At 46.8% G+C, this 24,563-nt stretch overlaps 1 long non-coding RNA gene across 1 annotated transcript; it reads left to right on the top strand.

Annotated features, from left to right (window-relative positions):
- The first annotated feature begins 386 nt into the window (after positions 1-386).
- On the top strand, positions 387-24,563 carry LOC120407186. Its single transcript, XR_005599831.1, has 3 exons — positions 387-567; positions 13,862-13,964; positions 23,735-24,563. It is a non-coding gene; the product is annotated as an uncharacterized LOC120407186 (long non-coding RNA).

The following is a 24,563-nucleotide window of genomic DNA, read 5'->3' as shown; positions in this document are numbered from 1 at the left end:
TTTTTCCATTGTGTCTCTTTAACACTACAGAAAAGCTTAGAATGTCACAAACAGTCTGGAGGGAGCTGGATTAGTGATCAGAGTGCAGGTGATGCATCACGAATTAGAATATTATTATTGATGTATAAGCCCTATGGCCTGAAGTTCCAGAGGGGAAATAACTCTCTGCTTCCTCTTTTGGTGAAAAAGGGCAAGTGCTACCATAGAGTACTTCATTTGCATAGGCTTCCTACCCACAGTTCCACCAATGACACTCAGGAAGTCACTGTAACTACCCAGAAACTTGGATTTTGTGGGGTAGTGAGCTCCTAAAGAAGTTTATTTCTAAGAAGCCTGGACTCTGCTCTGGGGGGGGGCGGGGGTGTAGTAAGAGACAATGTAGACTGATGACTTTGCTGTGAAAGATGATGTAGAGGAGAGCTGAGTGGACTCTGTTGATAAAGCTGCATTATTAAGCTGATTTAGGTAGTGCTGCCTCTGGGCAGGACTAGGCAAGCAGTTCCCCTGGGAGTAAGAGACAGACTGGCAGAAAGACACTTGGACTGCTGCTACTTGCTGATCCCAACTGTGAGTGGGTTTGGTGAGGGTGTTGTTACAGGACTGTTACCTGTGGGATATTCTCCTGGCAGGTAGAAAGGAAGTTAGATGGACAACTACCAAAGTTACTGGGAGAGGGCTATTTTGCTCTTTGTTTGCTTACATAGTCTGTTGCTGTGTTTTCAGGTTGCAACTGGGTTTCCTTTTCACTATGCAGTCCCAGAGTCCTTGGGAGTGGGGAAGTTCTGCCTGTTAAGAGCACCTAGGGAGGGTGTTCCATTTTCCCAGGTTTTTGGGTGGAGACTCCCACAAGGGTTAGTTTTTTTGGTGAGAGGGATTCTAGTTATATTGAACCCAGGCCTTTTTGCTGCTCACACCAGGCAGAAGGATTACATTCATTATTCAGTATTTACTATGTTGGCATGGTAATTTAAAAAGAACATTACAGCACACAATCCCTGTCCTGATGAGTTTATAATCTACATCAGGAGATGCAGAGTGAGATGGACACTGAATGGGGAACCAGGAGACCTGTACTCTATTCCCAGCCCTGTTACTGGCCTGTTGTATGATGCCGAAGCAGTCACTTCACCTCTGTTGGGAGAGAAGATGAATTCAGATTTTAGCCAAATATCCACAAAAAGATCCAGAAAGACAGGAAGAAATAGGACTTTGGCTCTTCCTGGACAAAGGGGGAGAGGTCAGTGTTGTGTATTTGGTTGTCATGGCTTTTGTTGCTATGGCAACTGAGTTAGATTATTATGGGTTAGCTCAACCGGTTTCAACCGGCTGAGTGAGCTCTCTGTATATCTGTAAATAAAATGGAGGTTTTGGTTAGCTGCCTGCTCTCTGGCCTCAAGTGATTGCTTCCTACACCGGCTGCCCCAAGGATTTAACACTGGCGACGAGGGTGGGATCCTGGTGCTGCTCCAGTAACAGAAGGAAGTAGAAGTCAAGGTAAAGAACAAACAAACAAACAAAAAGCTGCTTGTTTGCACTGACTGTGAAAGTGAAACTAAAAATCATGGCTACTCTGACCAGGCCCCTGGAGCCTTTTGATGAGAATACAGAGCAGTGGCATGTGTATACTGAGCGTTTTGAGCTTTTTGGTATTGCAAATGACATTACAGAAGCGAAGAAGGTGCCAATATTCTTAACTGTTGTAGGGGCTAAAACCTACTCTCTGCTACGCAGCTTACTGCACCCTGTTAAGCCTGAGACTAAATCTTACAGTGACATTGTGGAAATCCTGGGGTCTCATTTCTCCCCAAAACCACTGGTAATTGCTGAAAGATATAGGTTCCACAAAAGAGACCAAAAGGAAGATGAAACAGTTGTACAATTTGTAGCCATTTTAAAAAAGCTAGCAGAACACTGTGAATTTAAAGAGATGTTAAATGATGCCCTGCATGACAGGTTAGTGTGTGGCCTCTGCAGTGAAGCTATACGGAAGCGCCTACTGACAGAGGCTCAGCTTACATTACAGAAGGCTGTTGATATTGCTGTCTCCATGGAACTGGCTACAAGGGAGGCACAATACATCGGTGCATCCCCTAGGGTGCAAAAAGTGTCACAAGAACTGACCCACAAAACGATGCAGAGTCAAGAATGTTACCGCTGTGGTAAGCTGGGTCACCAGGCATCAGAATGCTGGTGTAAGGACCTGGTGTGTCGACACTGTGGCAAAAAGGGACACATTGAGTATGCCTGTAAACAAAAGTAAAAGAGGCCTGTGGTCTGGCCGACAAAAAGAGGAACCTTGCATACCCTAGAGCAGACCCAGGATGATCAAGGTGACACCTCCTCACAAGAGGAAGTGCCACTGCATGTTTTGTCTTTGGCAGCGGGCTCACATGAATACTGGGTAACCCCTTTATTGGAGGGCAAACCTATACGCATGGAACTAGACACCGGTGCAGCTGTCTCGCTGGTTCCTGAGACTGTGTATAAGGAAAAGCTACAGCATCTTCCGCTTAAGGCAACAAAAACTGTTCTGAAGACGTATACAGGTGAAGCTGTGCCCATGTTGGGCACTATTGATGTTAAGGTGGAGCTCAATGGACAGGCAGCTAAATTGCCACTGTTTGTGGTGAGAGGTGACTACCCAGCCTTAATGGGTAGGTCTTGGCTTGGGAAGATTCAACTGAACTGGGCAGAAGTGCACCGGATGACTAAAGAAGAAACCAGTCTAACCCCTATTCTAGGGAAACATGCTGCTGTTTTTGGAGATGATTTGGGAAGTATGAAGGGAATCACTGTGACATTGAACATTAAACCTGACAGTCCACCAAAATATCTGAAAGCCCGAACTGTGCCATATGCCATCAGGCCAAAAGTTGAAGCAGACCTGGAGCGCCTGGTCACCAATGGAGTCCTAATACCAGTTACCCATAGCTCATGGGCCACTCCTATCGTTCCAATCATGAAGAAAGATGGCTCTCTCCGGATTTGCGGTGATTTTAAAGTCACTGTCAACCCAGTGTTGTGTGCAGAGCACTACCCGCTTCCCCGCATCGATGACCTCTTCGCAGGCCTGGCTGGGGGACAAAAGTTCAGTAAGATTGATCTGAGTCAAGCATATTTACAGATGCATCGATGAAAAGTCCCAAGAGCTGTTGACTATTGTGACTCATAAGGGGCTTTATCGATACTGTCGCCTACCCTTCGAATAACATCTGCTCCGCCCTGTTCCAGAGGGCTATGGACCAGATCTTGTGTGGCTTGTCAGGAGTTCAGTGCTATCTGGATGATATCCTGGTCACTGGAAGAAATGAAGAGGATCACTTAAAGAATTTAGAGGCTACCCTACAAAGACTGGAAGAGTATGGCCTACGAGTTCGCAAAGACAAGTGTGAATTCTTCAAGCCCTCTGTTGAATATTTGGGACACATCATTGATTCTGCAGGTCTTCATAAGGCCCCTGCAAAAGTTAAAGCTATTGTGGAGGCTCCCACCTCGAAATGTAAGCCAGCTGCGCTCGTTTCTAGGACTCCTGAACTATTATGGAAAGTTCATCTCACAGTTAGCCACACTGCTAAAACCACTTCATGAGCTCCTTGGGCAGAACAAGGCCTGGAAGTGGACTGAAGCCTGTGATGTTGCGTTTAACAAAGCTAAGGATGCATTGCTAAATTCTGAAGTTCTAACGCACTTTGATCCATCCTTACCCCTGCAATTGGCCTGCGATGCCTCCTTATGGAGTGGGAGCAGTCGTGTCACATATTATGCCTTCAGGAGAAGAGAGACCTACTGCTTTTGCTTCACGCACTCTAAGCAAAGCAGAAACTAACTACGCCCAAATCGAACGTGAGGCATTAGGAATTGGTTTTGGAATTCGGAAGTTTCATCAGTACCTGTTTGGGCGAAAATTTACTCTTCTCACAGACCATCGACCTCTGACATCAATTTTTGGACCCTACACAGGCATTCCCCCATTAGCTGCTAGTCGTATGCAACGTTGGGCATTGTTACTTTCAGCACACACATATGAAATCAAATATCGGAAATCCACTCTGCACGGCAATGCAGATGGCCTCTCAAGGTTGCCTTTGCCGGTCAAACACCGAGATAGTGCCCAAAAGGAAATCTTCTACTTTGAACAGGTAGAGAATACACCCATCACTGCTACTCAGATAAAGAAGGCAACTCGCGTTGACCCAGTATTGTCCCACGTTATGGACCTGGTGATGCATGGAAAATCTCGACAAACCTCTCCGGTCTCATCCGACCTTGTTCCCTACATGTCCAAGCGGACGGAGTTATCGGTCCAATCTGGTTGTTTGTTGTGGGGGAGACGTGTCATTATTCCACCACCACTGAGATCACAGATGTTAGAACAGTTACATTCCGGTCACTGTGGAATAGTGCGCATGAAGGAAATTGCACGAAGCTATTTTTGGTGGCCTGGACTGGACAGCGCTATTGAAGAGAAGGCAAAAGCTTGTATGTCATGTCAGGGTGTGAGGAATGCACCCCAGTGGGCACCCCTACACCCATGGGACTGGCCTGAAAACCCGTGGCAACGTATTCACGTTGACTTTGCTGGCCCCTTGAAGGAAGCATGTTCTTGGTGGCAATAGATGCCCATTCTAAATGGCCAGAAGTCTCTATAATGCAGTCCACTTCTGCAGAGAGTACTATCCAAAAACTACGAGGACTCTTTAGTCGTTTTGGTCTGCCAGAACAACTTGTGAGCGACAACGGACCGCAGTTCGTTTCTCAGGAGTTTCAAAATTTTATGAAGGCAAATGGGATACACCACATCACGTCAGCACCATATCATCCGTCCACCAACGGATTAGCTGAAAGATTTGTGCAGACAATGAAAAACGCTTTGAAATCAGCAAGGGGACAACACTCCATTCAAAAGCGTCTGGATACCTTTTTACTTTCCTACAGAAACACACCTCATGCTACGACCCACGCATCTCCGGCCTTTCTAATGATGGGACGACAGCTGCGCACTTGCTTTGATCTGCTGAAACCTTCTGAACCCCGACAAATTGTGCAACATCAGCAGCAATATCAAGTCATCAGACGGGCACCCAGAGCAAAAGACCGAACCTTTAGCCCGGGACAGCCAGTTTTGGCTCGGAATTGTACTTCCAGAGCTAAATGGGTTCCGGCCACAGTCATCACTCAAACAGGACCTGTTTCCTACACAGTCTGGACTGCAGAGAATCTTACCTGGCGGCGACATGTAGATCAGCTGTTGCCAGGTCATGCCAGTCCTCAGGACCCATCTGCAGTTGAGGGGTCTGACTTCACCTCTTCTGGTGAGGGGCCGAATCACGAGTCACCTGTTTCTGACTGTTCTCCTCCATTACTGCCGGCGGCTGAGATACCCCTTTGCCCAGCACGAGCTGATACCACCTCCTCACCTGTTCGTGCTGCTGACCCTGAGCCCCTAGTGCTTTCGGGTGCAATAACACCAGAAGTTCGCCGTAATCCACCTAGAGACAGAAGGCCTCCTCATCGGCTGGATCTTTAGTTAGGGTGAACCCACGGTTATGGGGCAAAATAATCCCCAGGGTTTAGCCGGGAATGGAGGCAGTCTACCCTCCTTCTCTAGTCTAGTGTGTGTTTTATTTAGGGGATGTTCTTATTAGGGGGGGAGGAATATGTTGTGTATTTGGTTGTCATGGCTTTTGTTGCTATGGCAACTGAGTTAGATTATTATGGGTTAGCTCAACCGGTTTCAACCGGCTGAGTGAGCTCTCTGTATATCTGTAAATAAAATGGAGGTTTTGGTTAGCTGCCTGCTCTCTGGCCTCAAGTGATTGCTTCCTACACCGGCTGCCCCAAGGATTTAACAGTCAGGAAAAAATGGAGAAGCAGATCTGAGAGTCATCAGCAAAGGGATGATGAGAGACTAGGAGAGTAGATGAAATGGTGCAAGGGGAAAAAGGAACGGACTACAGCCATATCTCTGGTGAGCAACAGGAAAGAGGGGGATAGGAGGAAAGAGGATCCAGTGATGGTAATGCTGTTGAAGCAGCTAGCAAGGTAGAAACTACACTAGGAGAGGGAAGTCACTGAAGCTCAGAACTGCACCAGCTACCCGTGTATTTGTGTTCTTACCTTGTGTGCCTGTATTTGTGTTCTTACCCTGTTCTTACCCTATATGTCTGTAAACTGTATACCCTGCCTACTGTGTGCTCACCTGTAAATATCTCTACAAGAAGGTTTAAGAAGTACTTCTACCTACACGGTCTTGGAATGATGCCATGATTTGTAACTTCTAGGCTGGATTGTTGTAGTACTTTGTTTCTGTATTAGTAAAGGGCTCCATAGACTTTAGCTGATGTAAAATGCGACTGCTGCCAAGATTCTTACTTTTACTTATTCAAGCTATTTCTCTGATATTATGGTCTCCATGTTGGCTTCCTACTAAATTTCACACTACATAAATTAATGCTTTCTGGACATTAAAAGCTTTCTGACAATATGGCCCTGGATATCCCCGTGAACTTTTGACTCCTCTTATACTGATCCAGGGCCTTGAGGTGTAGTACATCGCAAAGTAACACAGGCCAATAGAAAATCAGCAATGTGCCTGAAATACCAAACTGCAGTCTGGATTTCGCAAGTGTTTGGACTGCTGGGGGTTTTGGCTTCGGCCATTAGAGAAGGGGGGAGAGGCAGTCAGCACTTTTGGATCTGGATTCAGATTCCAGCCTCTCAAAGTTTAAGGAGTTTGGATCTGAGGTTTTGGTTCTGGCACATTGCTAATTTCAGTGCAAGCCCGTATAAGAACTTGGATAGATCTGGTTATCGTTGACATAATGCTAAGAGGCTTAGGCTTCTTGCTGTCCATGGGGATGCCCATTGTAATCAAGAGCTTTCTGCCTTGCTAGTCTGACAGGCAGTTACGACTTCTGCAAGGAGCCCACCAGTTTGATGCTCCTCATTACATTGTTGCAGCCAGCTCACCCGTCTCTGGTTGGTAGGTCTGTCCGTTAGTGTTGAGCAGAGACCCATTTGACAGCAGCCGCCCCAGCCCCCAGTCCATCTTCCTCTCCCTCACAGTGAGACTGAAGCACTGGTGGGACCATAATCTTCCCTTAGGAGGGAGAAGAGACCCCACAAGACATGACTCCCTTTTCAGGCAAACACCAGGGCCAAGAAACAGACCCTACACAAAGCACATCCCAGAAAGAGGGGGGACAATGAGAGTCCCCTTTTTCCCCCTAGCTAAACTCAGCTCTGCATTTAAGTAGTTTCGGGGGGGAGGGTGACCAAGCTACCTCATCTTCTCCCCTGTGCCCGTCCCCCATTTCTCTCTCCCCTGCAACATAACATAAGAACGGTCATACTGGGTCAGACCAAAGGTCTATCTCGCCCAGTATCCTGTCTTCCGACAGTGGCCAGTGCCAGATGCCCCAAAGGGAATGAACAGAACAGGCAATCATCAAGTGATCCATCCCATGTTGTCCATTCCCAGCTTCTGGCAAACAGAGGCTAGGGACACCATCCCTGCCCATCCTGGCTAATAGCCATTGATGGACCTATCCTCTATGAATTTATCTACTTCTTTTTTAAACCCTGTTATAGTCTTGGCCATCACAACATTCTCTGGTAAGGAGTTCCATGGGTTGACTGTGCATTTTGTGAAAAAAAATACTTCCTTTTGTTTGTTTTAAACCTGCAGTCTATTAATTTCATTTGGTAGCCTCTAGTTCTTGTGTTATGAGAAGGAGTAAATAACATTTCCTTATTAACTTTCTCCACACCAGTCATGATTTTATAGACTTCTATCATATCCCCCCTTAGTCGTCTCTTTTCCAAGCTGAAAAGTCCCAGTTTTATTAATCTCTCCTCATTCAGCAGCCGTTCCATACCCCTGATCATTTTTGTTGCCCTTTTCTGATTCTTTTCCAAATTCAATACATCTTTTTTGAGATGGGACAACCAGATCTGCATGCAGTATTCAAGATGTGGGTGTACCATGGATTTATATAGATGCAACATGATATTTTTTGTCTTATTATCTTCCCCTTTCTTAATGATTCCCAACATTATGTTTGCTTTTTTTGAATGCTGCTGCACATTGAGTGGATGTTTTCAGCGAACTATCCAGAATGACTCCAAGATCTGTTTCTTGAGTGGTAACAGCTAATTTAGACCCCATCATTTTATATGTATAGTTGGGATTATGTTTTCCAATGTGCATTACTTTGCATTTTATCAACATTGAATTTCATCTGCCATTTTGTTGCCCCATCACCCAGTTTTGAGAGATCCTTTTGTAGCTCTTTGCAGTCTGCCTGGGACTTAACTATCTTGAGGAGTTTTGTATCATCTGCAAATTTTGCCACCTCACTGTTTATCCCTTTTTCCAGATTGTTTATGAATATGTTAAATAGGAATTGGCCCAGTACAGACCCCAGGGGGACACCACTATTTACCCCTCTCCGTTCTGAAAACTGACCATTTATTTCTATCCTTTGTTTCCTATCTTTTAACCAGTTACCAATCCATAAGAGAACCTTCCCTCTTATCCCATGACTGCCTATTTTGCTTAAGAGTAACTGCCATTATTAATTCATCTCAGGCCAGTGTGTGTGTCTGCCCGTGTGTGCATATGTGTGTGCAGGCGGTGCGGGGAGGAGGCTATTGCTGTCTGGTGCCCTTGGGTTCTAGCAAATTCTGAGGAGGGCTGGTACTCCTGAAAGAGATTGGCCTCTCCCCTGCCTCCAGACCAAGCCTGGGTTTTGGCAATGAAGGACTTTCACGCCCTCAGAGAAGCTGTGTCTGCAAATCTGGGTTTAGCCAGGGAAGGCTCCCAAGAACTGAAATTCCCTACAGGAAGGTGCTGTTCAAGTCCAGGAAAAAGCCTTCTTTCTGTCAGGGAATCCTGTGTCACATCAGATGCTCATGCAGACCAGGGCAACACAGAGTTGTTACCACCTGCCTATAAGAAGCTGTGAGGATCCATCCCACATGTAGAGATAGTGGTCACCTTTGGTAATGGAATTAGCTCTCTTCTGGTGGGGATGGTTTCCCTGAAAGATCCTTCTATTAGCAAGCTCAGGAGAAATCAATATGAGCTGGTTACAAACACCATTTTCGTAGGTTCAGCCAGGGCCCGATGCTCATCTAAGACGTTAATCAGTTGGCTCTGGAGTCTAGACCTGGATCATAGGAGTTGCCATACCCAGTCTGACCAGTGGTCCATCTTGCCCAGTATCCTGTCTCTGATGGTGGCCAGCACCAGATGATTCATAGGAAGGTGTAATAAATTCCCTAGTTAGCATTTGGAATAACCTGTCCACAGCAACCATTTCTTCTTAACCCATGTCAGTGGTTGACTATGCCCTGAACCATGAGGGTTTATAGCTTATATTGTATATATCCTACCTGGTCTAACTTTGGATGTTCTTACCATATCCATGTCTAATCTTTTTTGAATGCTACTAAGCTTTTGACTTTAGTGATGTCCTGTAGCAATGAGTTCCATGGGCTAGTTCTGCATTGTGGTTAAAAAAAAAGTCTCCTTTTATCAATTTTAAATGTATTGTTTATTTCTATTGTGGTAGGACCAGAGCCCTGTTGTGCTAAGTGCTGTACAAACACAGAACAAACAGACAACCCCATCTTGAAGTAATTGTTGAATCGGTTTCAATGAACGTCCCTTTGTATTTTGAGAGAGGTTAAGTAGGAGTAGCCAATATACTACGTGCACTAAAAATAAGTTATGGGCATTTTAAGCATACTCCATTTCTCCGGTGACATAGGCAGGGAAGTCTGGGGAGTAAAAGTCTTCAGAGTTAAGCACATAGCGTGCCACCCAGAGCAGGTGGAAAGGAGCACTGGAGGATGGCTAATTGTGCAGTTATGTGAAAGAGGACTCACTGTGCTGGCATCCCCATAGTTAGGGATGCCTGTCAACACAGCCAAATAACTGCCTCTAAACATTTTCAGGAACTGAACTACATGTCGTGTTATGTAGCTGGCAAATGCTGCACCCAATTAAAATTCACTAAAATTATTAACCACTTAGTAACTGCATGCCGTAACCCTGTTTTTATCCATTTGTGTCCATAACCAGTTTACTGGCATGGTAAAAAAATAGTGGTGTGGAAGGGGCCTAACATAAGAGTATAAGAGAGAGACAGACTCGGGGTGCAATGGGCAATTCTGGGAGCTGGCCAGAAAAGGGCCAGATTCTGCCCTCAGCTACGCTTGTGCAACCCATCAATTGCAATGGGGTTTTATGGGTGTCACTAAGGGCAATTTTTAGTCCCTAGATGGTAATATATGAGCCTTTGGGAATGAAACTTATTAACTAGTCAAACCAGCTGGATTTCTTTCTTTGACAGGGTAACTGATTTGGTGGATAGGGGGAATGCGGTAGACATAATATACCTGGACTTCAGCGAGGCTTTTGACATTGTCCCACGTGACATTCTGATAAGTCAGCTGGAGAAATGTGGGCTCAGTAGAACTACATTAAGTGGATATATAATTGGTTAAACAACTGAAAACAAAGAGTAACTATTAATGGAATGAGGTCAGGTTGGAGGGAGGTCTCAAGTGAGGTTCCACAGGGATCTGTTCTGGGTCCAGTGTTGTTTAACATCTAATAATAATGACCTGGATACAGGAGAAGAAAGCATATTGATCAAATTTGCAGATGACACAAATCTGGGGGAGGGGCCTGGGGTTGTAGGATAGAGCTAATATTCAGAGGGATCTTGATAAATTGGAGAATTGGGCTATAGGCAAAAAATGAAATTCAACAAAGACAAATGTAGGGTGCTACACTTAGGGAAGAAAAACCAAATACACAAATACAGTATGGGGGGTAACTGGGTTAGCAGAAGCACTGCTGAGAAGAATCTTAGAGTTGTGGTGGATCACAACCTCAACACAAGTCAGCAATGCGATGCTGATGCAAAAAAAAGCAAATGCAATTTTGGTTGCATTAACAGAGGCATAACATGCAAGTCACAGGAGATGATAGTACCACTCTACTCGGTGCTGGTTAGGCCTCAGCTGGAGTACTGTGTCCAAGTTTGGTCACCAGTATATAGAAAAGATAGAAACTGGAAAGGATCCAGAGGTGAGCAACAAAATCAAAGAGATGGAATGCAAGCCATATGAGCAAAGGCTGAAGGAACTGGGTATGTTTGGTTTGGAAAAGAGGAGATTAAGCAGGGACATGATAACAGCCTTCAAATACTTGAAAGGCTACCATAAAAAAATGAAGAAAAGTTGTTCTCTCTTGCCACAGAGGGCAGGACAAGAGATAATGAGTCCAAAACTAGCTTGTGGTTTTCTGTTGTGTTAGTTCACGATTCCTACAGAGGACAGGTTGCTTACTTACCAGATCAGTGGTTGTGGGTCACCCGTGTGGTTAGATGTTTGGCTGTGTGTGTGTGTTCCCTCTGTGTGCTGCCCCAGACCTGCGCAGACAACTGGCACAGCAGATCTCCAGCAAACTACCCAATGACCACAAGATCCGTTAAGGGAAAAAGGCACGCAGCCAGGTTTATTGTCGTTGAAGCACGGTACTAGTATCCCACAGACTCTACCGGACCACTAATATATGTATGCCCGTAACAATAAACCAGCTCAGTGAACGGCGGGACTTTCTATTCCTTCCTAGGCCAGACAAGGATACTCCCTCTGAGATACATCTTTATACCCCAATGCAAACAGGTTAGTACTGCCCCTCTGACATAGTTAGTTACTGCCCCCTGATGTCGCTCGTTATTATTACCCATCACCTTGTACATGTTGGTTCAGTCAAAACAACTCTCTAGTATGTACTGTCATCCTGACCTTATCTTTTAGGAGGGGTCAGTGTGTTCCTGTTATCCTTGGGGAATGTTTTGGTACCATCCTTAATATCGGGATGTTCTGGTACCATCTGATATCGGGATATGTTTGCGTGAGTACTCGGTGACTGGCACTTCTTAGGAATGTATATTTCTGCAATATTAGCCCTGTTCTTGCCAGATTCTGTAAGCAGGTCCTATCTCATACCAGGCCTCCAATACAAGAACTTATGGCTCAGGCTCTCTTCCTATTACACCTTCTAACCTTATGATTCTATAATTATTTCTTGGCTTTCTTATATGTAATTAGATCAAGCTTTTACTCAAGGGAGCCTAGGTACATGTTCTACTGGTATGGCTCCATTATTGTTTGAATGCCTGTTGTTTAAAGGTGAGGCACCCTCTCGGCATGTCAGTAAAATACATGTTTCCATGCAAAGTCTTGCCCCCTGATCCAAAGCCTTTTTAAGCCAACAGGAGTTTTTCCACTGATTTCAGTGGGCTTTGGATCGGGCAGTTCCCTAAACTGAACAACCAAGGAAAGGATTTAAAATGCAGACTCAGATGGCAGAGAGTGAAAATTTGCCTGGTGCTCCAGCCAAGTCTGGAGATAACACACAGGCTGTAACCTGGGTGTCTCTGGGAATTTTGACTGCTTCAATGTGACTGTACACAGAATCAAGGTGGTTGTGATACAGGTCAGTGACACACATTACCGTGTCGCACTCTCCCAATGGATTATAAAATATTTTAGGCGTGGTTGAGTGGGCTATATAAGAACAGCTTGAATAGGTCAGCAGGTGTCACCACTAGTAGCATGTCTTTTACAGTTTGGTGTCTATTCCCTTGAGTACCTTTCAAAAAGGTGGCATGCCAGAAAATGGCACTGCTAAATAATAAATGGCAGATTTGCACAAGCGATGTTGTTTCTCTCCATGTTAGTGGGTGGAGCTGATCAAAGAGGAAGTCTCAGCTACCCTGGAACAAGAGACTATATTGAAAGGGGTGATCCCTTCACAGGTGCAAAACCATAGGGCCTGAGCCAGACTCCCAGGCCTGGCTGTCCTCTGTGAACACCCCACCTCTGGTTCTCTTCTTCCAGCCACCAATTGTTCTTCTCTCCCTGCAAGCCACAGCTTCTAAAAATGAGTAACTCACAACAGCTGATACCAAACCACAACGTGCTACAGTGGGCATGATTCTGGCGCTCAGGTAGGTCAGTTTTACACAGATGCTTTCAATGGAGCTATCCTTGATTAGGGTGACCAAATGTCCCAATTTTATAGGGACAGTCCTGATTTTTGGGTCTTTTTCTTATATAGGCTCCTATTACCCCCCACCACCGTCCCAATTTTTCACACTTGCTGTCTGGTCACCCTATTCTTGATTGGCATTGGCATAACAGAATCAGGCCCTATAAATGTAGCATTTGCCTTATACTTACAGCCATTTCCTGGCTACCGAAGCACTCCTAAAGATGTTCAGAGCTCCTGGCAAATTTCTATGAGGTTCATTCTCTTTTTTTATATAACTGTATGTATACATCTCAGTAGATATAACAGCTGGGCAGGAGAAAATTGTGAATGGGATCAGAGGAGAGGCACAGAAATTATTTTATGGAGGACCTACAATGGAGCTCACCTGGCCAGGAGACCTCCCCAATCTTAAAAGAAAAAAAAAGTTTCTCTTTTTAAAGGCCCAGCGGGGGTCTTCCAATTAATAGTTCTAAATAGAGGATGGTGGAGTTAACATGCACTAAACTGAACTGGTTGAAATGTGAGCTCTTGGGCTGGTCAAAATGTTTCTGCCTACACCTGTTTTTTGACAGAAAATTGCATTTTGGATTAAACAAAGCTTTCCTTGACAGGTGTCTGCTTTCCATGGGAAATTTCAAGTTTTTGTTGAAATTTTCAGCCAAAAACTGAAAATTTCGGCGTTTTGGCTGAAAAATTTTGTTTTGTTTTTGACAAAAAGTTTACATTTTCTTCAGGGGGAAAAAAAATCCATTTTCCAACCAGGCTCTATTCTGTTCACTCTTCCAGATGGTGAGCAGCCGAAAGAACCTCCATGTGAAGTGCTAAGTGAACAATGAAAGCCCGTAGTAAGGTCCCTGCTGGCTGGATATGGTTCATGCTCATCACACAGGTTAGTTCCCAACCCTGGGACAGGATAATGGAAAGCAGGGCAGACAGCAGGGCAGACAGCCTGTTAATTTGCTTGCCAGAGCCTGTAATGCTTCGGAGGATGGCAGTTGCACACACAGATTAGAGGCGCACACACACATTCATTTGCACACATGTGCCTAGGTCAGGTCCATAATAAAGATGCTAGTCAGCTGCTCACAGTGGCCCACTTCATTGTTGCCATGGAGAAGCCTGTGGGAGTTGGCCATAGAGGACTAAAAATTCAGGGAGATTCTATGGCATCGGTCTCATTGGTGGGGGGAGTTGGTGCAAGAGGTGAGGCCTCTTGATGGTACAGCTGCTGGAAGCCCGAGGGGAAGGGAAAATTCCAGTTCCACAGAGGAAAGAGGTATGACACAGCTAGCTGCACCTCCGCTCCTGGCGGAATGTGCCGCTTTTATCTGAGTCCCTCTGTGGCTGCTCAGTAGCAGCAGGGTAGGGATGTTTTAGGGATAAATGTTGCTTCAGGTAAGATTACCTCTCCCAGGGATTGGCGTATGGAGCTGGGGGCTGAACCAGGGATAGTGCCTAAAAGAATGAATGGTACCATCTCCACCCCTATCCCAGAAACCCTGAAGAAGACAACACAGAGCTCCAGCAGAGGCACAGCCATGAGGTCCCCGGGAACAAGAGACCATCTGGTTCCACAAACAATTTCTCTCTCTCTCTCTCGCTCGCCCACTCTCCCCACAAGGGGGGGATTAGCCTTTTTCTATCCGTTGATCTTGGATCTTTTCACAGCAAAGTGATCCAAACAGTCAAGAGTTTGTTAATCCCCTCACTGCAGAGACAGTCTGAATAAACTGACTCACAAGGTAACTGATGCCTTTGTTTAAAGTGAAAGCATAAAAGTGAGACGTTCACTTTGTTGAGCCCTAAAAACTGCTTTCAGGGCTCCCACTGTTGCAGGAAGCATCTGGTTTGTCTGCAGGCAGAAATCCTCTGCGTTGCTGAATTCCCACGTGGCAGAATGTCACAATGGGACCCCTCTTTCGTGCTTCTGCTACAGGGTATGAAAATCAGCTACTTTTGGCTCTTAGGGCTGGAATTGTGTTGCCCATGGAATTGTTGGGCCTCTGGGGGGGTTGGTAGAAACGATGCAGGAAGATTAAACCTGAAGTCATCCTTCCTAACTGCCAGAATGAATCATAATATCTTTCATTTATGTAGAAGTGGGCCAGCTATACACATTTGTGAAAGGAGACTTTTAATAAGTTACTCTTCTGCTTCCCTTTAGCTGTGCTGGGCCAAATCCATCCCTGGCACAACTCCATTCAAGTCCCAGTGAATTTACATCAGGGATGAATGTAGACTGTTCTCTCTTCAAGTGTGTTATAAATTGCTCCTGTAGAAGAAGGGTTTAACCAACATCTCTTGAAGCTATGTGTACAGGAGCAGTCCAAGAACGTATCTTTGTCTGATGGTGGTGAGCTGAATATTTGATTGTGCATTGAGAGTACAGAAGTTCATTGGTATATCTCCTCCATCTCTCTGAGTATGTCTCTCTTCATCATGAACTAGCAAGCAGACAAGAATGGAGAGAGAAAAGACGGATGTCTGTGAGCAAAATAAATATAGGAAATCCTTATCTATAGCCAACTGGGTGTCCATCCAAAAATGTTCCATGCTGGTTGGATCTGGAAGAGTCATGAAGATCTTGAGCTGTAGCTGTCAAACATGGCTTTGGTTTTTGGTTGGGTGAACCGAGGACCTTCTGGCATGACCAATGAGAGGTCATGTGAATTTCTTGGAAAGTCCACCTAGCTTATATTGAGTAGCTTGCCTGAGCATGAGTTTCCTTAGCAAAGCCAGAGATGGTGGCAAGTAGTGTTGGCAAATGGAAGCTTTGGTTGATTCCTTCAACCTGTTTCCTTCTTTGGAAACAGATGCACTTTGATTTTCTCACAATTGTTGTGACCCAAGAATAACTTGCTTTTTTACAGCAGTGCTCAGGAGGTGGAAAGGCACAACAACTCCCATGAAGAATTCTGGACTCTGGAATGTAGAAGGATGGCTTGATTTGTAGAATAACTGCAACTGTCACATGATTTATTGATTACACCCCATCATATGATCGGCCCTCCGCTAGTTATAAATATTGTATTAGAAGTTTTAGTGAAACCAGATGGATTGCAGCTGGTCCAGAATGCGATGCGCCTGTGGCCTGAAATAAAGAGGCAAGAAGCACAATGGTTTGGCACTGAAAATCCTCTTTTGTGCATTAACCAAGAAGTGACGAAGAAAGAGGAACAGTCACAGAGGCTGATGTAGTCACCTGTGTGAATCCCAAGGTATCAAAATCCTAGGTGCAGCATCTGCAAGGAGTTTAGGGAAGTCAGTGGGTACTGTCCTGATGTCAACTAGCCCTTTTAACTAGCTAGATTGTGCCCATCCCCTGTGTAAGCATGCAAGGGAGGGAGAGAGAGTATATAAAGCCTCTGCCCCCACCCACTTGTGTCCTTCACAGAGGGGCTTGGCATGACTGCAGTCCTGGTGCTCAGGGAATGCAAGGTCTCTACAGGGCTAATGCCACTGTTGGCACAGGCCTGCACAAAGGAGGGGTGATCTAGGAGGGAACAGGCTACTGCCCTTCCCATCAGACCCTCTTAGGGTTGGTACAGTGGGCTATTCTCCCAGAAGTACAAGGAAGCATTTGATCTCGTGATGCTCAATGCCTGCTGGAGCTGCCACTGGGGTGGGTGGTGCTGCACTGCCTCATGTCTAGGGCCATGGCTTAACGTCCCATTTGAACCTGGGTAGTGAGTGGCTCAGTTTGGCTTGGGAATGAGCGCTCGCAGACTGGTTCCGGTTTCAAATGCTGACAGGTGGCGTGGTCTCTGGGTGGCAAATAGCCAGCAGGGATGCTGAGGCAGAAGGAATTGGTTGTGGCATCTCCTCCATCAGCAGGCCCTCAAGGGGTGATGATTCTGACTGGGGAGGAGGAGACTTGGCCAGGAGATGCATCCCTTGAGCAGGCTCCCCCACCAGGGCTCCTGTGGAGCAGGAATGCTGAGGGTCGGGGCGGGGGGGCATCACTGTCTGCCCTTGCTTGGGGTGACTCACCCCTGGGGCACCAGGAGAATCAGCTGGCATGGGTGGGTGTAACTTACATCTCCCTGCGCCAGCTTGGCTGACTCCAGCCCCAGAATAAGCCTTGAGGAATATCAGGCATATTAGCATTTGCACTGAAGTCACTGCAGAAGAGCCGAGGGCTGTCAGCAGACTTTTCTAATTTATTACTTTGGCCAGTAACTGAGAGGTCAGTGATATGACATCAGAGTTCTGCCGCCGGCTGTTAATAGCCATGAGGCTCAGGGTCGCACAGGTGCACATTACACACCATGTGACTCTGAGCAGCAGATGCAGCTGAGAAAATAGGACTGGCATCTGGTGCTCTCCCTGCCCGTCCCCCTGCCTGGAGCCTGGCGCACTGGCTGTGCTCAGCCAGCGCCCTCAGTTATAACCAAGGCTATTAGTATTTACAAAAAAAAAATCCAAAGGTGATTGGAATGGAATGAGGCCAGGAATTAATTTGGCCCTGTAACACTTTACACCTTTATACAGCTCCTCCCATCCTTGCCTTTACAGCCCTCCACCAGGGCCACCCAGAAGGGGGGGCAAGACGGGCAATTTGCCCCAGGCCCCGGGCCCCACAGGGGCCCCCACGAGAGTTTTTCGGGGCCCCTGGAGCGGGGTCCTTCACTCGCTCCGGGGGGGCCGGAAAACTCTTGCGGGGCCGGGCCCAGGAGCTTCTTCTGCTCCCGGTCTTCGCCGGCGGGGGGTCCTTCCGCTCCGGGGAGGAAGGACCCCCCCACCGGCGAATTACCGCCAAAGCGGGACCCGCCGCCGAAGTTCAGCTCGGTCTTCGGCGGTAATTCAGCAGCGGGGGGCCCTTCTGTTCTGGGACCCGCCGCCGAAGTGCCCTGAAGACCCGCGGTGGGGGCCCCCTGCCGCCGAATTACTGCTGAAGACCGAGCTGAACTTCGGCGGCGGGTCCCACTTCGGCGGTAATTCGGTGGCAGGGGGCCCCCACCGCGGGTCTTCGGGGCACTTCGGCGGCGGGTCCCGGAACGGAAGGGCCCCCCGCTGCCGAAGACCCCAGGCCCCCAGAATCCTCTGGGCAGCCCTGCCCTCCACAGGCTACTTTTCAGCTCCCAGCTTTTTCCATTCACCCCTCACCTCTTGCTTTCAGGAAAAGCTGCACGTCACCCTCCTTTTCAGCTGATCTCCATCCTTATGCCATGCAGTCCTCTTCATATGCCTGGAGCCCTCTCCCTGATTTTGGTCACCATGGTTCCTCCCTCTCCTCCTTCAAGCCTCTCCTCTTTTTCTCCAACGAAGCCTGTCGGTTCCTAGATTTGTAGGCCCCATTCTGATCATCTAGTCTGACCGCCTGCATAATGTAGGCCACGGAACCTCACCCAGTAATTCCTGGGTCAGTAGCTGTCCTGCGCTCGAGCTAGAATGTGTCTTTTAGAAAGACGTTCCATTTTGATCTAAAGACTTCAAGGGAAAGAGCATCCCCCGTCCACCTGTCAGTAAGTTGGTCCAATGGCTCGTTACCCTCACTATTAAACTGTAGACCTTCCCTTTACATTAAAAAATAAATAGTGCCATTTCTACGACGTGTACAATAGACTTGCACCTACTTTCACTGTTGTCATGCTCCTCTACCTGTCTTTTCATAGATTCATAGAGTTAAGGTCACAAGGGATCATTATGGTCATCTAGTCTGACCTCCTGCACAATGCAGGCCACAGAATCTCACCCACCCACTCCTGTAACAAACCCCTAACCTATGTCTGAGTTATTGAAGTCCTCAAATTGTGGTTTAAAGACCTCAAGGTGCAGAGAATCCTCCAGCAAGTGACCCGTGCCCCATGCTGCAGAGGAAGGCGAAAAACCTCCAGGGCCTCTGCCAATCTTCCCTGGAGGAAAATTCCTCCCCGACCCCAAATATGGCGATCAGTTAAACCCTGAGCATGTGGGCAAGACTCACCAGCCAGCACCCAGGAAAGAATTCTCTGTAGTAACTCAGATCCCACCCCATCTAACATCCCATCACAGACTATTGTGCCAATTTACCTGCTAATAATCAAAGATCACTTAATTGCCAGAATTAGGCTATCCCATCATACCATCCCCTCCATAAATTTATCAAGCTTAGTCTTGAAGCCAGATATGTCTTTTGCTCCCACTACTCCCCTTGGAAGGTTGTTCCAGAACTTCACTTCTCTAATGGTTAGAAACCTTCGTCTAATTTCAAGTCTAAACTTCCTGGTGTCCAGTTTATATCCATTTGTTCTTGTGTCCACATTGGTACTAAGCTTAAATAATTCCTTTCCCTCCCTGATATTTATCCCTCTGATATATTTCTAAAGAGCAATCATATCTCTCCTCAGCCTTCTTTTGGTTAGGCTTAACAAGCCAAGCTCTTTCAGTCTCCTTTCATAAGACAGGTTTTCCATTCCTGTCTTCCCCTTGCTTCTGCTTCCACTATTCAGTGCTTGTCATTTCTTGTTGCCTTCTGTCTTAACCTAGGCCCTGATCCTGCAGGCAACTCTCCGAGCCCTCATGGGGGCCCCGTTGTGGTTAATGGGTCTCTGTGCAGGTGCAGACATCCATCTGCATAGAGGAGCTTGCAAGATTGGGGCTTTGGACTGTCAGTTCTGGGCAGGGAATTCATCTGTGTTAGCCTGGAAGGTGCGTTGTCCAGTTGTTGCTAATTAATAATAATATAAAGGAATGCACTGGCTCTGTGTCCACTCCTTTCTTTCCCAAAAAGGAACAAACTGGCTCCCAGAGTCCTAACCATGTCTTGATGGCTTGGAATCAGACAGTCGTTTTCTGCCATACCTCAGCATCTCATAAGCATTCACGCTGAAGCTGCTTTTGGGAAGAAAGAAACGTGCGGGTTTTAAACATGCAATAAGGAGTAATTAACTGGACAATTTCTAGCATCTTGGGACTTTGATGGGGTTGATTCTTGTTCACAAGCATAAAGTTAAAAAAAAAAAAGCAAGAGAGATTGGGAAGATTGAGAAAAAATGCCCCAAGGAAAAATGCTATCAGAAACCTTGGCTACTTTATTATATAAATATATAAACTTATGTTTAGATTACCCTCCTCCTGACATATTGCTCATGATGCTTTTCAATAAAAACAAATACATTACAATAACTGATTTGTGTTACAGTGGTACAGAGAGGCCCCACTCAGGATTCTTGTGCTGGTTGCTCTCTATATATATACACAGTAAGAGAGAGCCCTTGCGTGTGAGAGCATATGTTCTAAATAGAAAAGACTGTCAACAGTTGGTAGAAAGAAAATGTTATCTGCAAAATGGGGATAACATCCCACGTGGTCTTTTCTCTGCATTTGTATTTGGGGACCTCAGTCTTTTTGTGTGTGTGCGTGGTGTGTGTGTGATTAAAAATCAAAGACCTCCTTTAGTGGAGCCATATATGATTGAAAAAACATACTCAAAGAGTAATTATCAATGGTTCACTGTTAAACTGGGAGTACATATCTAGTGGGATCCCCCAGGGTTTGTCCTTGGTCTGGCGCTGTTCAACATTTTCATTAATGAGTTGGATAATGGGGTGGAGAGTATATTTATAAAATTTGAGGATGGCCTCAAGCTGGGAGGGGTTAAAAGCACTTTGGAGGATAGGATTAGAATTCAAAAGAACCTTGACAAATTGGAGAATTGGTCTGAAATCAACAAGATGAAATTCAGTAAAAACAAATGCAAAGTACCACACTTAGGAAGGAAAAATCAACTGCATAACTACAAAATGGGGAGTAAGTGGCTAAGCCAGGAGTGGCGGAAGCACCCTAAAAGTGTGGGTGTGGGGGAGGCACAGGTGAACCATGGGTTTGCCCCCCGACACACACCACAACACCCCTGAGGCACTGCCCCCACACCGACCCTTCCCCCAAGACCCCGCCTCAACACTGCCTCTTTCTCCAAGGCACTGCTCCCATGCCACCGCTTTCTCCCTAAACCCTGCCCCCTGCTCACTCCTCTCCATCCTCTTCCACCATCGCTCATCTGTACAGCTGGTAAAAAGTGGGAGGGCCCTAGTCCCCCCGTTCTGGTCCCCCGGGCTAGGCGGTAGTACTGCTGAAAAGGATCTGGGGGTTATAGTGGATCACAAATTGAATATGAGCCAACAATGTGATACAGTTGTGAAAAAGGCTAATATTCTGGTGCGTATTAAGAGGAGTGTTGCATGTAAGACACAGGAGGTAATTGTCTGGCTCTGCTTGTCACTGGTCAGGCCTTAGCTGGAGTGCTGTGTTCAGTTCTGGGTGTCACTTTTGGAAAGATGTAGCTAAATTGGAGAGAGTCCAGAGAAGAGCTACAAAACTGAGACAAAGTTTAGGAAACTATTTCTATGAGGAAAGGTTAAAAAAACTGGGCATGTTTAGGCTTGAGAAAAGACGACTGAGGGGGGACCTCAGAACAGTCTTCAAATATGTTAAGGGCTTTTAGAAAGAGGACAGTGATCAATTGTTCTCCATGCCTGCTGAAGATAGGACAGGAAGTAATGGGCTTAATCTGCAGCAAGGGAGATTTAGGTTAGATAGTGGGGAAAAAATTCTAACTGTAAGGAGGGAGGTTGTGGAATCCCTGTCAACTCAGTGGTCTAGGTATATTGAGTCCTGCCTCTGTGCAGTGGGATGAACTAGATGACCTCTCAAGGTTCCTTCCAGCCCTATGTCTATGATTCTCTATACGAACCTAATGGAAGTTGTGGTACTCACTATGAGCAGCAGGTATCAAAGGCCAGGATAGGCTAAGCCTCCCCTGACCCAAGCCATGGTCCCGCCCATGTTCCACCCTGAGGCCCCACCCTCCCTCTCTCCCCCTATACCCTGAAGCCGGTGGAGGCCACTCAGCTCCAGCCAGCAGCCTGGAGCTTGGGCCTGCTGGTGGACAGAGGTGACCTGGGATGGCACTGGGGTGGCCCAGTGCTGGGGGGTGGCTGGCTGGCGCAGCTGGGTCAAGTGAGCCGGACCTTCTTGGGCCATGGGGAAGGGGTGGGGCCAGTGGGCTAGCCTCCCTGAAGGGGGGTTCACCCAGCACCCATGGTACTCAGTACCTCTCAAGATCAGATTTGCTATTGGGTACGTAGTCCGACTTGAGGTTTTTGTCCTGACAGCCCAAGCTCTTCATGGGATTGGCTCTCAGAAATTGCATCTCCAGCTACAATCATGAACTCCCTCAAGAGCTTTGTGCCACTGGAACAATGAAACTCTAGGCCAATAGGGGGAAGACTTGTGGGCTCGGGAAACAGGCTTCAGAGTTGCTGCACCTAGACTGTGTAGCTGCTTCTGACTGATCACAGACATCATGGTGTTCAGACCTAAATACACAACTCCTTACTTTGACCTAGCGTGCGCCTGCCCACCCACCCCCACCCACCCCCTCATTCTACTTGCTATTCAAGCTTTTACCCAGATAGGTGGAGAAGGCAGAGAGAGAGGAAGAGGGAGATTATTTTATTATTTCTTTATAATTGTTGGGAAGTGCTCACATCCTAAGATGAAGAGGGCTGTAAATAAATTGAGAGATCATGTTTTGGTGACCGGGACACAGTTTTCAGCTCCTGAGAAAGCATAGTTTTCACTAGCTAGCAGAGTCAATGGATTGAATGGGCAGCACTCCACTCCCCACCCCAAGCTTGTCCCTCCAAGTAGGACTAGAGCATGAGTAAGAACTGTGCCTCTCCATACTGTACCTGTCCGGCAGCTATTACATTTCACAAAGAGCTCATCCATTCAGCAATGCAGATGAGGAAACAAAAATGTCCACCCAGTCTTGGCCTTCCCTATTTGTTGTGGATAATTAGCGGGCTGTGCTAACCAGGGGAAAAACCATGGTTTTTCTGCTGCCCACTTCTCACTGTTTTGCAACAACAACATCCTCCTCTTCTTCCTCCTAAAAATAAAAACCGGAGTCACCTCTTCAGTGCCCACATCTTGTTGATGGTAATTAGCACATGGGATGGAAAAAAAGTATCTAATCCCCAGGAAGTGTTTTCATGGGCAGCCTTACAGCCCATTCCAATTTCCCCCTGCCCTCAGCTCTGCCTTCTCCCACTGGCTGCCTGCTTCCTGGCAAACTGGCCCGGGGTACTTGTACCCCCTTGGCTTCGGGATTTGCACCAAGGTGGCTGAGATCAGAATCTGGCCCTGTCCTCTGGCAGACGCTGTGACTGTGCAGCAGAATAGATCACGGGGTATTCCCTGCAGGAGAACACGCCTTCCAAAACACCAGTCTCGTCCTCACCAGCCCCAAACGGCCAGGGTTCGCTTTGCCTTAAAAGAAAAACAAAAATCTGAAGGCATCCAGTTGCTCCTGGGCATGTTGCCAGTGATTGAGTGACCTGCTGCTTCCTCCCAGTATTACATTCCGCTGGCATGTCTTTTGCCCTGACTGACGCCAACCTTCAAGCTCACCCCCCAAAGCAAACATTTCCAGTTGGCACTACTGCCTTGTTTTTCTGAAGAACCGATTCATGCTTCCCTTAAAGTTTTACTATATCAATTTTTTTCCCCTGGTGCATGGAGCCACTGAGAGGAGGAGCTGCTGCTGAAGTCTGTCTTCCCCCTCGTCCCCTCGCCCCTGATCTTTTTAGTGAGCATGAAAAATCCATTCAGAATGCCTGTTGTGTGTGAGTTTGGAAGCTTCTGCTAAAAGAGTTATTCTCCTCTCATTCACAGATAATTGCTCCCTTGGGGGTGAGAACCAGAGAGGGAGAGAGAGACTGATAATTTGAGAGGACATGGATACAAATATCAGTGCTGAGCGCCCAATGAATTCAATGGGACTTGGAGATGCTCAGCACCTTGCAGAATTGGGCCGATTATATCCTTTTCCTGCTTAAAAGAGACTTCAAGTATCAAACCAACCAACCCGAACCCAGCCCGATCTAAACGCTGCAGAGACTGGTTGTGTTTGTGAGAAGCACGCATTGGTTTATTTTTTACACCATGGAAAGAATGAGCTTTTAGAACACAAAGTCCTTGCTGGCTGGAGGAAGGGAGGTGACAGCATTGGCTCCATGCTGCCGGGTATGACAGACAGACCCAGGTTGAGGAATGAGCCTAGTGCGGTGCTCCAGGCCAGCTGAGATGATATAGAACAGCAGAGGGGGGCCCCAAGAAGGGAAAAGGTGTTTCTCAGTTGGTGCGTGTAGGGAGGGAGGAAGGAAGGATGGGCTAGTGGTTAGAGTACAAGCCTGAGCTGTCAGAGACTTAGGTTCAACTCCAGCTTCCTTATAGACGTTCTGTGTGACCTTGGGCCTCTGTGCATCTCAGTTCCCCATCTGTAAAATGGGGAATACTGATTCCTTCTTCACTGGGGTGCTGGGAGGGTACAGGTGTTAGAGACTGCGAGGTACTTAACTGCTACAGCACTGGGGTCATAGATCTAGCACAGATATGCAGTTTCAAGAGCTGCATCCCATCACAATGCACAGGGTGCTGAAGGGTAGGACTGAAATATAGCTTATTAGAAATGGGCATGACTCTGGATTACAAACCAGTTGGT

Source organism: Mauremys reevesii, linkage group 5, assembly GCF_016161935.1.
Source record: "Mauremys reevesii isolate NIE-2019 linkage group 5, ASM1616193v1, whole genome shotgun sequence".
Lineage (NCBI taxonomy): Eukaryota > Metazoa > Chordata > Testudines > Geoemydidae > Mauremys > Mauremys reevesii.
This window is presented reverse-complemented; position numbering and strand designations above follow the sequence as displayed.